Raw genomic sequence first — 16531 nt, 5'->3', positions numbered from 1 at the left:
GATCTTTCTGTCGATAAGCAGAATTGTACAGCTTCATATTGCCGTGAATATGACATAATATATATGCATAAGGATATTCACTGCATTACATAAAGCAATTCACAGATAACCTAGAAGCAGCCAGCACCCCTATGTGAGCATCGGTGTTTTCAAATAAGCTCTGGAGAACCAGTTACCGTACGTCCTTTTGTTAAAATATATGAAAAAAAGTTATTCAGGGCAAGATTCGCAAACCCAGAAACATCCCTAGTTCACAGCTATCGTGGGAAGTGAAGAATGATGCAAGGAAGGTTTCGACCAGTAGAAAGATCGATAACATACCCGCTGTTGATCACGGGCATATCGATAAGTAGGGTACTTAACAGCGATTGGATTATCTATGATTCACTTTTATTTGTTGACAGCACAAAATAGCTAAAGTCCAATGCTCACTCACGTTCACCGTGATTTTCACTGAGTTTATTGGTTTATCAAATCTCGTTATGATAAATTGTCAATAAAATCAGACTCCCAAGGCATGCCGGGCTATTTTTACAAGGTGGGGGTGCGAGCCCCACTGTTCACTCCCTCTCTTTCGTCCGGTTTTGGAGTCGGAAGGTGTTGTCCTGTCGTTCAAAGCATCGATTTGTGCTTATGTGTGTGTTTGGTGTTTGTGCATGTGTGCGCGCGCGCGTCTGTGTGTGTTTGGTGAGGTCGGGGGCGGTTTTTTTTTCAGTAAGTGTCCTCGTGAGAGAAAATTATGCAAGAAATGAAGGTGAGAAAAGGTAATGGGTAAAAAAACGATCTAATCTTGAAATTCCAGGTGTATTACGTATGTCTGAATATCAAGCTGAAAGTTATTGACCAAGGACAAATTCATAACCAAGAATAAGCGTTTGTTAATAACCACCATATTGGAGAAACAAATCCACATATAAGTTGAGTATAAGCATGTTGTTGGTAGCCCCATATTGGAGAAACAAATTCACAGTAATGTAACTATAGAAACACATTTAAAAATAAAACTATATGGAGAACTTTCGAGAATCTGTATAATTTTATTTCTAATTATATTTGTACAGTTACATAACTTTAGATTTGTTTCTCCATTTTAAGACATTTTCTAACCACCACATTACCTGTTCAGTTGATGGCCTGAGTTACAGAATTTTAATTTTTCATTTTCCGTAGGTACAAAGTTATCTATTATCATGTCATTTCCGATAAAGAGACCGAGACGGCCATTTACTAAAAAAGATTCAGGAAAAACATACGAATCAAGAGAATTCCAAAGCAGGATTTAACAGTCAAAAGTACGGCATATGAAAACATGAAGCCAAAATAAAGCGAGGACACATTTTCAGAGCGAAGGTCCATTCACCAGAAATCGTTCCACATCTCCCCCTAAAATGCTTTGAAGAGATTGGCACTTAACGTCGTGTTTGGGGATACGCTCTGCTTTGAAAGTTCTTGCGTCGCTGTATGGGTAAGCTTTTAAGTAAATGGATCATTGGCTGTCGTGCCAGAGATGTACTGCCGTTTTTATCCCAGGGAAAACGTTGGTTTCATCGCTCTCTCTCTCTCTCTCTCTCTCTCTCTCTCTCTCTCTCTCTCTCTCTCTCTCTCTCTCTCTCTCCACTTCATGCGCATGCACAAATTTTTTTTATATATTTACATTTTCTTGAAAATGAAAAGTTCAATACATACGCACACACGGATATATACAGTATATATATATATATATATATATATATATATATATATATATATATATATATATATATATATTACAGTATATATATATATATATATATATATATATATATATATATATATATATATATATTACAGTATATATATATATATATATATATATATATATATATATATATATATATATATATACATATATATGTGTGTGTGTATGTGTATGTGTGTGTGTAATTCTAATAGCCACAATGCCCTCTTAACTTCTCGAATTACATATTATGTGTCTGGTAAAAGGACAGTAGATTCTACATATATTTCAGCCTAAAAAGCAATAAGCGATTGCCCATGGCATGATGGTGAGGATGGGTCTATTCAGCTCTAATAAATATATTTGAAAACTTGACAGGTATATGTATGTACGAAAGGTAATGACTTTATCCTCGTGGTCAGGTCGGCAACGTGACCTCCTTGTGGTTAAGGTGACCTGGGTTTAATTTTTCGTCTCATGACTGGCAAATCACAAGTCTCTTCAATTTTCTTGTGTTTGGGCTTCGAGTTACAAGCATATCCAAAAAGCGCAGAAGAATTCGAGGAAGTTAAGAGGGCATTTGGCTATTAGAATTACATATGTGTCTGTAAAAGTGACCAGTAGATTCTCTATGTATATATATATATATATATATATATATATATATATATATATATATATATATATATATGCATTATATATATACATATATGTATATATATATATATATATATATATATATATATATATGAAATTTTTATCACACTGTGATTTATATACAATCATGAACCTATAAATGTCGTTTGATATCCAATTCACTTTACTTCAAATGTCCCTGATAGAATTATCACCGGTTACTTTTTACTGGGTGTGCATGTAATTGTAAATATCAAAATGCCAGTTAATATATATACATATATATTATATACATATATATATTATATAAATATATATACATATATATGGTTATATACATATATATATATATATATATATATATATATATATATATAATCATAATCAACAGAAGTCGTGTACAGCGTGCCTCCCCAACCTAATTTACACTATGTTTATTGAGAACTGCATGGCTGATCGTAGTTGACCTAGAAATCAGGCCTGGTTATCAACACTCTGATCTGTCCTTCTTTTTTACCTGGAAACAGATATTAGATGACACAGATAAAAAGGGCAAAAGAGAGGAGACTTACTGCTGTCTCCCTTTTAAGAAGCTTAGCCCAACTAAGCTCCTTAAAAACGGCCTTCTAAAGGCAAATTAAGCTGCTTGAATTGTCTTACCTCCCCAGGAAAACCTGGGAAGAGGCCATCGAATCTTGAACACCTGGCCAGTGATTTAAATCGTTTGCATGGCCCACTGGCCGCGTGCCTTAAAGGAAGAGAAGCGGTAAAGAGTTAGTTAGTTGTGGGGGCAGAAGCCATGCAGTAACAGTCCACGAGGGACAGCCATATACACAGGCGAGCGGTAACTTTGCTGGGAGACCATTTTTTCTCCCCCGTCCGACTCCAGACCCCAGTCATCCTCGAGGGACAGCGTGCATCGTCAGTGATCGCCCCTCGTCCTTCTTCGTCAGAGACCTGCTTCCCCTAAGAGGGACCTATTCGCAGTGGACTCATCTTGGACTGTGCCCTGCCTTTAGTCAAGACTCCAGTAGACGGATCTTCGGGCGTTGCAAGCCATTTGTCAATTTACTTATCCATTTTCCCTTCAAATGCTTGCTCTTGTAAATATAATTCTTTAATTTAGTCCCCAAGTGTTTATGTAACATTTCCTTATGAAGTAGAGCCTTCAGCCTCCAAAATTCTCCCCCTTTTCTTATTTTTTTACGATTTCCCTTTACATGAAGTCAAAACTCAAGAGCCAGTTTAATAAAGTTTCCGTTGCCGACCTGTAAAATACCATAAACCCAGGGAAATACGTAAACATATATATATATATATATATATATATATATATATATATATATATATATATATATATATGCATATTATATGTGTGTGTGTGTGTGTATGTGTGGGATAATTAAAATAAGAAATGTTCAAATTTCTTGTTTTATTCCTTCCTCTGGCTCAATGACACCTTACACAACGCAGGCTCAAACGATAGATGGGCAGTATATACTGTATATCTATAATAATAAAATCCGAGTGGATCTGATCTTGCTTGCTCTCCCCTGGGTGGGGGCGGCGTATGTAGGGGAATGGGAGGGTAGAGGAGACATCCATCCTCCTCCTGCAAACCTGTTTGTCCGCCCTAGGTGGGGCGGTGTAGTGGGGATCGGGGGAGGGGGATACAGCAGCGCGAGCTCCAGCGTACCATTGCCAACAAGCTCTATATATATATATATATATATATATATATATATATATATATATATATATATATATATATATATATATATATATATATATATATATATATATATATATATATATATATATATATATATATATGCTCATTATATATATAATATTATATATATATATACACATATATATATATATATATATATATATATATATATATATATATATTCATGTTATATATATATATACACAACCCTTTTCATTTTAATTTGTTTCCCTTTATATCTTCGGACCCGGGGTACATGAGGTCACTGGACCGTCCTTCCGAATGACCCCTGTATACTAACCTTAGCATTCTTTCAGCAGGAGTGCATCAGTTCAATAATGCGACATGAAATCATGTTGAAAATTCCCGTGCTTTAATCAGTTTTCACGACTAATTGATTGCGGACTATCTGCACCAAAATGCTCCACTAAATTAAGCGATATTTTTCGCTCTGTTTCCAGTAACTTATTTGTTCGGTTATTGAGCATTTGCCGTAAAATATTTACGAAATAAACGGCGGACAATTGTATTAGCCTGCATAATCCCAGGTCACAATTGCATTTGCCGTGAATAAAACAAAAAATTGCACAGATTTTTAAAAATCGTTTCGGGAACTGGGTTTCCCGATCTTACATAATTACGTATGTTACTGAAAATTTGATGACGCAAGTTGATGCTTTTATCGTATTTTGAACCGCTCTTTATTTTCCAAGGTCGAATGTTATCACTGGAGGGGAAACGAAAGCAACCACTGGGCCTGATTCTCATCTGTGGCGGATGAAGGTTGCTGGACGCATCCGGCGGTTACAGAATAATCGCTCTGAATTGATTGTGAAAGGACTGTGATAACTGTGATAACGACAATGCGAGGTAGATGCTAGGAGAAGAATAAGCGCGAATATCAGTTTGGACACAACAACAATGAGACTAATGAAGAGAGAATTCGACGTTGAATGCGCAGTGTTGAAAAGCATCAAGATTTGTTTTCGTCTGCATTGTTGCAGTGCATCAGGATTTGTTTTGTCTGTATTGTTTATATATATATATATATATATATATGTGTGTGCAACAAAATTGCCTGTTCCATGATACAAGATATTGCAATACAACTGCCTCCGTGAATAGTGGCATTAAATTTCATAAAACTTTCGCTTCATCATTAACATTCAGTGCATGGAATTCTAGGTAACCTTTCATGAGTTTCTTAATGTTTCAGTAGGAACAAAAATTTTTGTCATTAAATTTCAAACTCATGCAAATACTTGCTAAATTCGTACATACATACATGCATGGATGCTCTTTTACATACATACACATAAATACATAGAATATATACGTACATATATGTATATATTGTATATATATACAGTATATACATATATGTAGATACTCCATGTGTGTATATATATGTGTGTGTGTAAATGTCAATGTATATATGTATCCCTATATCTGTCTATCTATCTATCTGTCTATCTATACATATATATATATATATATATATATATATATATATATATATATATATATATATATAAATATCTATGTATGTATTATATATATATATGTGTGTGTGTGTGTGTGTGTGGGTATGCATAATTTTCTCTGATGTTCCGAGACTTGAGTTGTACAAATTAATTAATCATAGATCACTTTTGAAGAAATAATTGCTGAATAAGAAATTTGTAAAGTTGTGTAGGCCTTGCTGACGTCCAGAAACAATTCTGTGTGATTAGTTTATTCAAGATGTTTCCAGGAATTGCGAGTCGACTAAAAGATTTCGTGACATCTAATCCGCGGGAAAGCAATGCACGTGCCGGAATCGTCGGGAGCTGGAAGCGATCCTACGTAGGCTACAGAGAGAAAGGAGCGTTGTAGAAGACAAGCCTAATCTCACATCCTCTGTCGTTTCACGCAGAAATGAGAATACAGTTTTCAGTTCAGAATATATATACACACATATATATATGTATATATATACACTATATATATATAAGTATATAAAGATTATATATATATATATATATATATATATATATATTATATATATATATATATATATATATATATATATATATATATATATATATATATATATATATATTCGTATATGTGTGTGTGTTTGTGTGTGTATTTGATGTTATGCAGTGAATACAGAGATTCACTGATAGGGATTAAAGAGAGAGAGAGAGAGAGAGACACTGATGTTGATAGTTTAAAATGATGAGTCCTTGGGACCAGTAAAGTGAAGACTAACACATAACAAAACCTCCAAGAAGTGGGAAAGGAAGGAGGAGTTAGGGGACAGACTAAGAAGTGAAAGGTCCCAGCAAATTGACCTGATTTGTCCTTTGCCAAAAGTGGGAGTTAGATTGAACCATTAAGAGTAAACAGGCAGTCCTCAAGGAGGCGGAGTTTTATTCACATAGGTCCCAGAGTTCATTCTGATCAATTTTTAGCCAGGATTGCCAGAAAACCAATTGGGTAGGATTGTGTCACTCGCTCTCTTAACATCAAGAAATTTCTAAGTCCAGGTGGCAATACGTGTGAAATAGCAGTGTTAGAATAAAACTTATGAAAAACCGTGCCCGGTGAATTCTTACCCCCTCCGGGAAAAGTGAAAATATTAATAGACATTCCAACCTAACTTACTGAGTCCCTGCATTACTATCAAGTGAAAGTCCTGGACAGAAACGGAGTCATTCATATGTGGTGCAACGTAAAACAAAAAAGAAATACTGTGTCATAACACTATTATACAGAACTGAAATTGTCATTTCTGCGTGACACGACAGGGGATGTGAGATTAGGTTTGCCTTCTATATATATATATATATATATATATATATATATATATATATATATATATATATATATATATATATATATATATATATGCTATAATATGTGTGTGTGTGTGCGTGACTGTGTGTGTGCGGCTACCAGAATCTTAGATGAAATTGAGTACTCACATGCACTTTGTAAGGTTTACTTTGAAGTTGGTAGATCGTAGAATCGCCTTTGACAAAAAGAGGGAAGATATTACCTCAATGAACTAATTCGGCCTTTTTTATGCCATGAATTAAAATTCAACCAATCAGATGTACAAACAGATCATCGATAGGAGACCTCATGCGCTTCAAATGACCCCCATTGACGCCTGATGACTGCGTATTGTAAAGTCATCAACTGCTGCGAATGGGCATCGATCATTAACCTCTTCATTTCACCTTGAAAGCGAGGTTGATTGATGTTAATCAACGTTGTGTCCTTGAGTTTCATCACACGGAGGAGGGAGAGCGTAATACATCGCCAGCTCTTTGATGTTTCCCTTGCTAATATGTACTTTGATGCAGGAATTTCGAAGGCAGATGGCTGATCAGTATCTGAGGAATTCAACTATTCTTTGTGCACACTAATTAAAAAGAAATTTAAAGTATGCAATGGGTACATGTCATTCACAATAAATATTTGACTTAGATATCATTGCAATCTAGTTATGTTATTACAGGCCTAATTTTGTCGAACATCATTGCAATCTAGTTATGTTATTACAGGCCTAATTTTTTCGAACAGGAAAATTCATATAGGTAATATCTCGCAACATTAGCGTTAATTAGTTCTTGTTGCTATAATCGTTATCAACACTACTCTGGCTGCTGTGGTTATTGTTGATTTCAGAGCACACCGTTTATATAATTTAAAGTTCCTTGATTAATAAATTCATACATTTTAATCATCTGTGCTTCAGTAAAATGGTGATGACAGTTTTGCGACATTTCCGAAAGATAAACAAATAAATGTTTAAATCAGACGTACAGACATGTAAAGGCTTACAGGAAATTTCAAGCGTGGGCGACGAAGAATTTTGTAGAAAGCTGAAATTAGGAAAATTAGCAACAAGCAAAAAATGCGCCGAAGTTTCTTCGGCGCCATCGAGTTTTCTGTACATCGTGTAATCAAGGCCACCGAAAATAGATGTATCTCTCGGTGGTCTTGGTATAATGCTGTATGAAACTTGCACCAAGGCCCGTGGTGGCCTGTCCTATATCGTTGCCAGACGCACGATAATGGCTAAATTTAACCTTAAATAAAATAAAAACTACTGAGGCTAGAGGGCTGCAATTTGGTATGTTTGATGATTGGAGGGTGGATGATCAACACACAATTTGCAGCCTCTAGCCCAGTAGCTTCTATGATCTGAGGGCGGACAGAAAAGTATATGGACAGACAAAGCCAGCACAACAGTTTCCCCTTTCAGAAAACTAAAAAACTATCCAACTCAGTTTTCACTTCTCTCGCATTGCTAAATTCATTTAAAGAAAATCCACTAGACTCTTCATTCTCTTCATTTTATACCTCTTTTCATGAGGATTTTCTTTCGTTGGGTACGAAAGGTTTGACAACATTTATAGCAAAACGCTTTTAATCTTCGAAAAAGGCAAAAGAAGGATCTTTGGCGTCCTAATACATGTCATATTCGGAAACAACTTGCAAAATAAAATTTGATATTTAGCCACGCGGTGCGAGAAATTGTCTGGACTAGGACGGAAAACTCACTGGGTAAAAGAGTATCATTATTATTATTATTATTATTATTATTATTATTATTATTATTGTATTATTATTATTATTTATAAAAATCTTATAATTTGCCTGAGTCTCTTAAATGGCGAAAAATCCACAATATATATATATATATAAAGCGAGAACTTTCGAGAACCTGGTCGATTCTCCTTATAAACCCCAAGGAGGTTGAACTGATGAGTTTCTTGAAAGCTCTCATTTACTTATATATATATATATATATATATATATATATATATATATATATATATATATATATCTTATATATATATATATGATATTTATATATGTACACCAGTCATCATTGTGAATTTCCTCAACATGATTATTATTATTATTATTATTATTATTATTATTATTATTATTAGTTAGTAACAGTAGTGAACAGAAGTAGCAGCATAAATTTATGACGACTATAACGAGGCGGCGAGTAAGAGGCAGGTTCAAGGTATTCTAATTTATTGACACATTGTTATTGATTAAACTGCCTTTATGCCAGCACGGGCTCTTGCTCAGAGCAGATTGCAAAATCTCTGACAGGTCAAGAACTTGCTGCGAGCGGAAAAGTAAGCATTTTGACATTAAAAAAACAGATGGACTTCTATATACAGTCAGATGTGTTTTCTCACACCTGAAGAATGGTTAACAATTCTATATACAGATCAGGAAGAGATTTCAAATACGTATGGTTAGAAAGCTTGCAATGCACCTACATTAGTAATTACAGTTCTGACGAGAACGTAAAGTATCTTCTGAAAAATGCACAAAAGATCGTTTGAATCAGGAGCGCTGGATCTGTTTCCTGAGAGTTTCGGTGCGTCGTGTTTTGTTTTGAAGCGAGGATGTCATGGGGGTCCCGGCGACAGCCCTGGACCTCACAGGACAAATTTAAAAGTTAAAACGAAATAAACAAAAGATAGTGTGTCTGAGTGCACTGGCAATCAAGTGGGCTCATTACCAGAGGATTAGTAAGAGAAAATCGTGATTTAAACAAAAATGACCAGTAAAGCTCTCAAGTCAGTTTGAAAAATAATGAAGGCTTATTGCTTAAAAAATATATATATCATTAGCATGTAAAGATCTGAAGTTCGTCTCGCATGGAAAAAGAGTAGCCATGAACGGCCGACCACCCCCGCCCCCAGTTATGAGGGATAAAATTCGATATAAAGAACCTGTAATTTCAGTGATATAAAATGCATGATGAGAGATCAATAGACTGACGGATATTTATTGAGAGAGAGAGAAAAAAAAACCAGGTGGTCAGCACAAAGACAAAGACTGAGAGAGGAAAGGTATATTTTTTTTTATTACATAGATAAATACAACAAAGATACGATTTCCACTAACGACGAAACAGCCGGGACTGAACTGAATTCAGTGTAGTTGTTTTACTCCTTAACAAGGACAGATGACAGGGCACAATTCGTGTAAACAAAAACAGAATGACCTCCATTGCGAAACCAAAAATGTAAATATTCACGTCATCTACGAGCTTCCGCGGCACCACTGCCCACCCCTCTCCCCTCATCCTCCTGCCATCGTCATATCCTACACCCTACCCACCCACCAACACTCCCCCCCTACCCACCACCCCACCCCACAACCACCGTTCCCGCACCGCACGCCTAACGATGTTATGGGGATCTGGTGCATCGCCTTGACATCGCAGAGTGGGCCATTTCCTCTCTCAATATTCAATAGTTTACGATCTCAAAGAGAGCCAATACAGCATCGTTCTACGTCCTTGATCTAAAGATCCCATTAGATCCTAGACCAAAGGACCTCCGCTTGTTGTTCATGCGCCATTGTCATTCTTCTTCGAAAACTTTGGCAAAATAATGGACAAAGTTGGGGGGATGCCAGGTTTCTGATGCTCTTCTTACCTTGCAGCGCATCTGCTCTTATTTTGGTGGAGTCCCGTGTGTTAAAAGCTCCTCTTGTTATTTCAAGAACATTTTAAAAGGATGGGATCTCTCCGAGAGAGGTTACTACTCACTGTTAAGCGACTGATGCTGATACCTTATGGGTGCAGTTTCGAAATTCCGGAAGCCCAATACCACATTCAGAGATGGCATTGCTCTCGTAACAGCACACAGCGTTAAGTGAGTTTGAGGGCGAGTTTGCGAGGAATGTTACGGAGAAAGGTATCACAATTCTGGATTGGGATTTGTACTCTTATTTAATGCATATTTAATTAACTACTTTTATAAGTCCTCTTAACGGAAAAATAACGTTCGCAAATGTTGCAAAGCTTGTGAAATGCAGTGCATAAAATTAATGTGTATGAAATTAAAAAGTTTTTTAAAGAACGCTATCTTTTCTTATCATCGGGCAAATCAGCAAAGATATAAAGAGATAATTGCGTTTCATAACATTTTTAACCGAGCTTCAACGGATTGTCTGACAAACTTACCCGTCATGGGAGGATCTGTCTCCTGGCACAGGGTATGCGAAGAAGCTATGCCCTTATCACCAACAGAAGATTGTTCTTGAATCTTATTAGAGCAGATTAAAACATTGCTCAGAGGTCTTCCTTTGCGGCTGTTCGTGGAATAAATAAATGTGATACGCGATTCTTTATCTCATGGTTTTAACAGCCTGAGGTAGAGGTCGATAAGATTTATTTAACACTGAAGGTTAAGAGATTATTTTCATATTTGGGGAGTCACATTTCCAGTCTGTGATGACCACCACCCTTATCTAGAGAAGAAAATTGCTGTAAGTTAGTAGGACGATTCCAACCACTTTATGGAGATTCAGAAAAAACGCGAAAATCTTGAAAACGACCACTCATCTACAAATTGATAAGTGTAGTAATGGCATTAGTATGATTAGTATGAATAGCACCGTGCTTATGTGGGAATCAGAAAAGTTGGAACTCCTAGACCTATATGGATGAGAAGTATTAGAAGGAAGGCTGGAGATGGGTGGAGTGGAGATTCATAGAAGAGAAAGGACAGAAAAAGACATGAGCACTAATTTCACAGAGGCCCTTTGCATCATGCAGTGATGCCAGTGTTGGAGAGATATGTATATATATATATATATATATATATATATATATATATATATATATATATATATATATATATATATATATATATATACACACTACTGACCAACCCGGTGCTGGCTGGGGAAAACTCTGAAGAACAAATATACATACATATATATATATATATATATATATATATATATATATATATATATATATATATACATATACACACAGTATATGTATGTTTGTGCATGTGTATGAGTGGGTTGGTGAAAATTGATTTTTATATAATTTATTCATTCTTCGCTTCTGATTGTTTCTTCACAAAGAGAAATATCTTCAGTGTGATGCATAATGCATACAAATAACCTCAAAGATGAAGGACTGGAAGTAAATACAGGGACGCACACGAATGGCTATGGCTTGATTCATGACTATCTACGACTAATCAATCACAGAGTCAAGCCCGTTGATGGAATACATAAAACCGAGGTCATTGCCTGCAAACGATAGTTGTATGATGCCCTTTGCCAATGAATGGCGATGTATTGAATGTTTTCCTTTGATCGAACAATTGGCTTTTGAAAGCTAGAAGGATATATTTCACAGCAGGCTCCACAGGCTGAAATGATAAATACAAGGAAAGTAATTTGACGCCACAGAGCCAAGCTGCGTGACTGCAAATCAACGATTAATTGATCAAACGTTATGATGTATTGTCTGCTTTTTAAAATGCCATGCTACAAAGAGGGCAGCATTTATTTCTGGTGTCATTCATGAAAGCTGAAAAGAAAATACAGAAATTCAGACTATTTTCCGCATTCCCACACCACATGACTGCTTATCAATAATAATTGATCAATTAAGTCCTCTGAAAAACCACTGTTAAAGAAAAACTTTGTATCAAAACACAAGCAACGTTTATATTCTTTTATTTTTACATTTTGTATTTTTATTTAGAAAACAATTCATCTTCTCTATCAAATAAACGTTAGACCTTCCTTTGTAAATTAGCACTAGTCTCACTACAACAGCAACCTAGAATTTACTGTAATCGGGACATCATTAAAATTTCTTGTTATCAAATAATGTGTATTTTAGTCAGAATGAACTATTTTGTAACGAGAGCCTCGATGGCTTGGTTGGTAGAGTGGCAAACTACAGACTTCATAGAAGCCTGTGGCGAGGGTTCAATCCAGCAGCCGACCAGTCAGAGGCGGAAACTTTGCTATCGTGTAGACATCGGGATTGCGTATGTAATCAACGGATAGGTTTGCTGAAAAAATGGATGTTACAGACTAATACACACATAAACAAAGCCACTACAACATCTTCTAAAAAACATAACAGACACCTCACACGTCTCGAACTGTCGAACTACCAGCCCAGTTCTCCTCGTGCTGCTGGGGAGAAAGGGAGCGGGGGTTTCGGCAATACATGTACACGTTCGGCAACAAAGGCCCAAGCGATGTCAGGCAGGGCAGCTGGTCGAGGTTACAAGCCTACCCCCACCGCCAAATCAAAGTCCTTCAAAGAAGGCACCGTGCTTACCCCATATAAAAATGGGTATAAAAGCACGTTAAAACGACGAAGAAGAAGAACTATTTTGTAACGAGAGAAAGAGAAAAATGCAAGGATTACCATTAACGAGAGAATGTTTAATAATGCGTTCTTCCAGTCCATCTACCCTCATCAAAACACTTGAAAACCTAGAACAATACATAAAAATTAAAGAGAGAGAGAGAGAGAGAGAGAGAGAGAGAGAGAGAGTGTGAGTGTGTGTGTGTGTGTGTGTGTGTTGTTTCTCTAAATCCAAAGCTATAACTCTGAATTTAGAATATCCATAAGACAGATCTTTAATGTCCATGCACAAAACCTTACTTGCATTAAAAGAAACTATATGATTATTCTGAATTTAATATGCATAATATATATATATATATATATATATATATATATATATATATATATATATATATATAGAGAGAGAGAGAGAGAGAGAGAGAGAGAGAGAGAGAGAGAGAGATATGTATTTTACATCCAATGAGACGTTTAATTTCAAAGACTATCTTGAGACGCCTGAGAGGATTATAATTTTTTTTCTCAGATTACGCTTAATTACGATAGCTGAAGCCGCCTGCAACCCGGAGGGCTTGTTCTTGTTTGAACGTGTTTCAGTTGGGAGTTTTCGTTATCTGTTTACGATAATTGGTTGAGAAAGAGCTTAATTAATCTTATCATCTTTCTCTAGAGCTGCTGTTCTCAGATAATGCAAGTGTGTGCGGATAGACATGCATACATACATACATACATACATACATACATATATACACACGCACACACATTATATATATATATATATATATATATATATGTGTGTGTGTGTGTGTGTGTATTAATACATTTAAAATCTAAGTGGATTTGCGTAAAGTTTGTTTTGACCTTTCTTATAAATCTTTATTCTCTGTTACTGAATACCGAATGTAGCTCCCCTTTATTTGTCATTCATTTAGAAATGGAGAGGTAAATTGTCTTTGGTGCGATTTCTCTAAATAAAAAGAGTATATTATATCCAAGTTGCAAAGCAACTCTGTGTTCATGAGGAAGTCAAGAAATAAGGTGTGGGTCGACTAGAGGTTTTTTTTTTAGCTCTTGCATTGTTCCTTGGGTAAGACACACTCCTCTGCCCAACCCATACAGAAATGAGGAAAAATGGCACCAAATAGCAATCCTGTAAGAGCCCGTCGCCCCGACGCCGTCTCTTCCAAACACACGTGTGTGTTCGTGTGTTCGTCATCCATCGGAGGGGACAAGACAAAACAAGAGCATCTCGTTTTCTTTCTCTGGAGGAACGAAACTTCTACCGTACAATATTTCCGTCTGTTTGGATGCAAGTGTAGCTTTTAAGGAGGTGAAAGAGTCCTTTTTTTATACAAGTCTCTAGGAGAGGAAAAACGGCAGCTCCCGGGATATTCAGGTCGACTATCAAGGGGTACTTTTAAATACGATTGATGGTCAGGTCAATACTTTCATCAACGGGAACGTCTGCGAATAAGGAGTCAACATCCATAGAGGCGATGGTGCCATCATCAGTGGAGTGCTTGATCTTCTTGAGAAATTTTGCCAATGAATAGATGTGATTATTCCATTGAGACATTTAGCTTATCTGTAGGTAGGTGAAGGTTTGGCTAATTATGGGATGCAGGGGGATCCCTGGTGTGTGGGTCTAAACATTCAGGAGCATGTAGCCTAAACCATGATCTCTGATGTGAGGCATTTGATGCTTTGGTGATCCCTTCAGTTAACCTATTTGATGTCATCCTTTGGATTTCTTGTAGGCTGCTCAAACTTTGCTCAGCCGGCTTGAATTTTAACTGCCTTCAGTTGCTGGATGAAGACGGTGTTCGTAGATTAGCCACTTTCTGTGAGGGCCTTAGCAAGAAGCAGAGGTTGCGGAGCATCAGTAGTGTGGAGAAGGTGGCGACTCTTGTATCACAGTACAGAACTGAAAAGTAATTTTTATCTAAAAGTTTGGGCTTGGACTCAGTGTGACAGTTAAAGGGTTGTGCAAAGTTGGTAGCCATCTCAGCTTATTACCATTAATGTAACAATAAAATGGCATTTCTTATACACGAGGTCACTACGGAGACCGAGAGAGAGAGAGAGAGATAGAGAGGGAGAGAGAGAGAGAGAGAGAGATCACAGGCTTTTGCTTAGTGCTAATGGTAAATGTATTCTCATTTGGCTCAAGTAGTGCTGTACAGTCTCCTCTCTCTCTCTCTCTCTCTCTCTCTCTCTCTCTCTCTCTCTCTCTCTCTCTCTCTCAGCTTCTACCTCGCTTCCTCTCTAGGACGCAGTTGATGCCGACGACTCTTCTGCTAAATAATGAGCATTTTAATCCGACCTGAAGACTAGAATAGTTTGGAGCTGGTGTTGGGACACACCATCGTATCCACTCAGTGTCTTCTTCGTAATGAAATGCATACATTTTCAAACGCTGCTCTTTGTATGAGGAAGAGATCCATACTAACAATTTCTGTTGGCAACCTTTTGACTTATCAATGATAACTTACATATGCTATTTTTGTAATAATCAGGCCTACTAAAGATGTCATAGACTCATTTATTATGCTCCTGAGCCTTCTTTACCTTTCAGATATCGTCAGCATATTTCAGCACTTGCGGTTTAGTTCCAGGCGGATAACGAAACTGATTTGCTCTCTGAATTCGTAAGTAAGCACTTCCTTGCTAGCGATTCAAAATTGATATCACGCAATATACAGTAAATCGTTTGCAGTGTCGACATTTCAGCAGAAATGTTTATATATTTCACAACTTAATCTCAGTGGTAATTGTTGATGAGTGAGTTATCTTTACGTTTTAAATTTGGTACGTAGACTGAGAGTCTACAAAGGTGGGTTGCAATTAAGGTGAAGAAGGGCACAGGCCTTGCAATCTCATCACAAATACACGCCAAAAACAGGAAAGGCAACTTCCTGGATATATATATATATATATATATATATATATATATATATATATATATATATGTGTGTGTGTGTGTATATGTATATATATTATATGTATATGTATAGAAATATATATATAAAATACATATATATGATGCATATATATACATATATATATATATATATATATATTATATATATATATATATATATATATATATATATATATATATATATATATATATATATATATGATATATATGTGTGTGTGTGTGTGTGTGTGTGTGTTTTTATTCAGATCTTAAAAATAACCTTAAGCAAAGACAGGTGTAATCAGCCTAATCTGTACCTAATGTGCATTTTGAAATGACCGGATAATTTTTTTAAATAATCTC

The 16531-nt window shown here is 36.1% G+C and overlaps 1 protein-coding gene across 1 annotated transcript in view; it reads left to right on the top strand.

The window, feature by feature from the left end:
• The first annotated feature begins 730 nt into the window (after positions 1 to 730).
• LOC136833345 (solute carrier family 49 member 4-like) overlaps positions 731 to 16531 on the top strand; it is a 58012-nt gene continuing 42211 nt past the window's right edge. Inside the window, exon 1 of the mRNA XM_067095363.1 lies at positions 731 to 754. The gene's annotated coding sequence lies outside the window, so the exon portion shown is untranslated. The remainder of the gene's footprint in view (positions 755 to 16531) is intronic.

This window comes from Macrobrachium rosenbergii, chromosome 51 (assembly GCF_040412425.1).
Source record: "Macrobrachium rosenbergii isolate ZJJX-2024 chromosome 51, ASM4041242v1, whole genome shotgun sequence".
Lineage (NCBI taxonomy): Eukaryota > Metazoa > Arthropoda > Malacostraca > Decapoda > Palaemonidae > Macrobrachium > Macrobrachium rosenbergii.
Note: the sequence above shows the minus strand (reverse complement) of the source record. Positions and strands in the feature narration are given on the sequence as shown.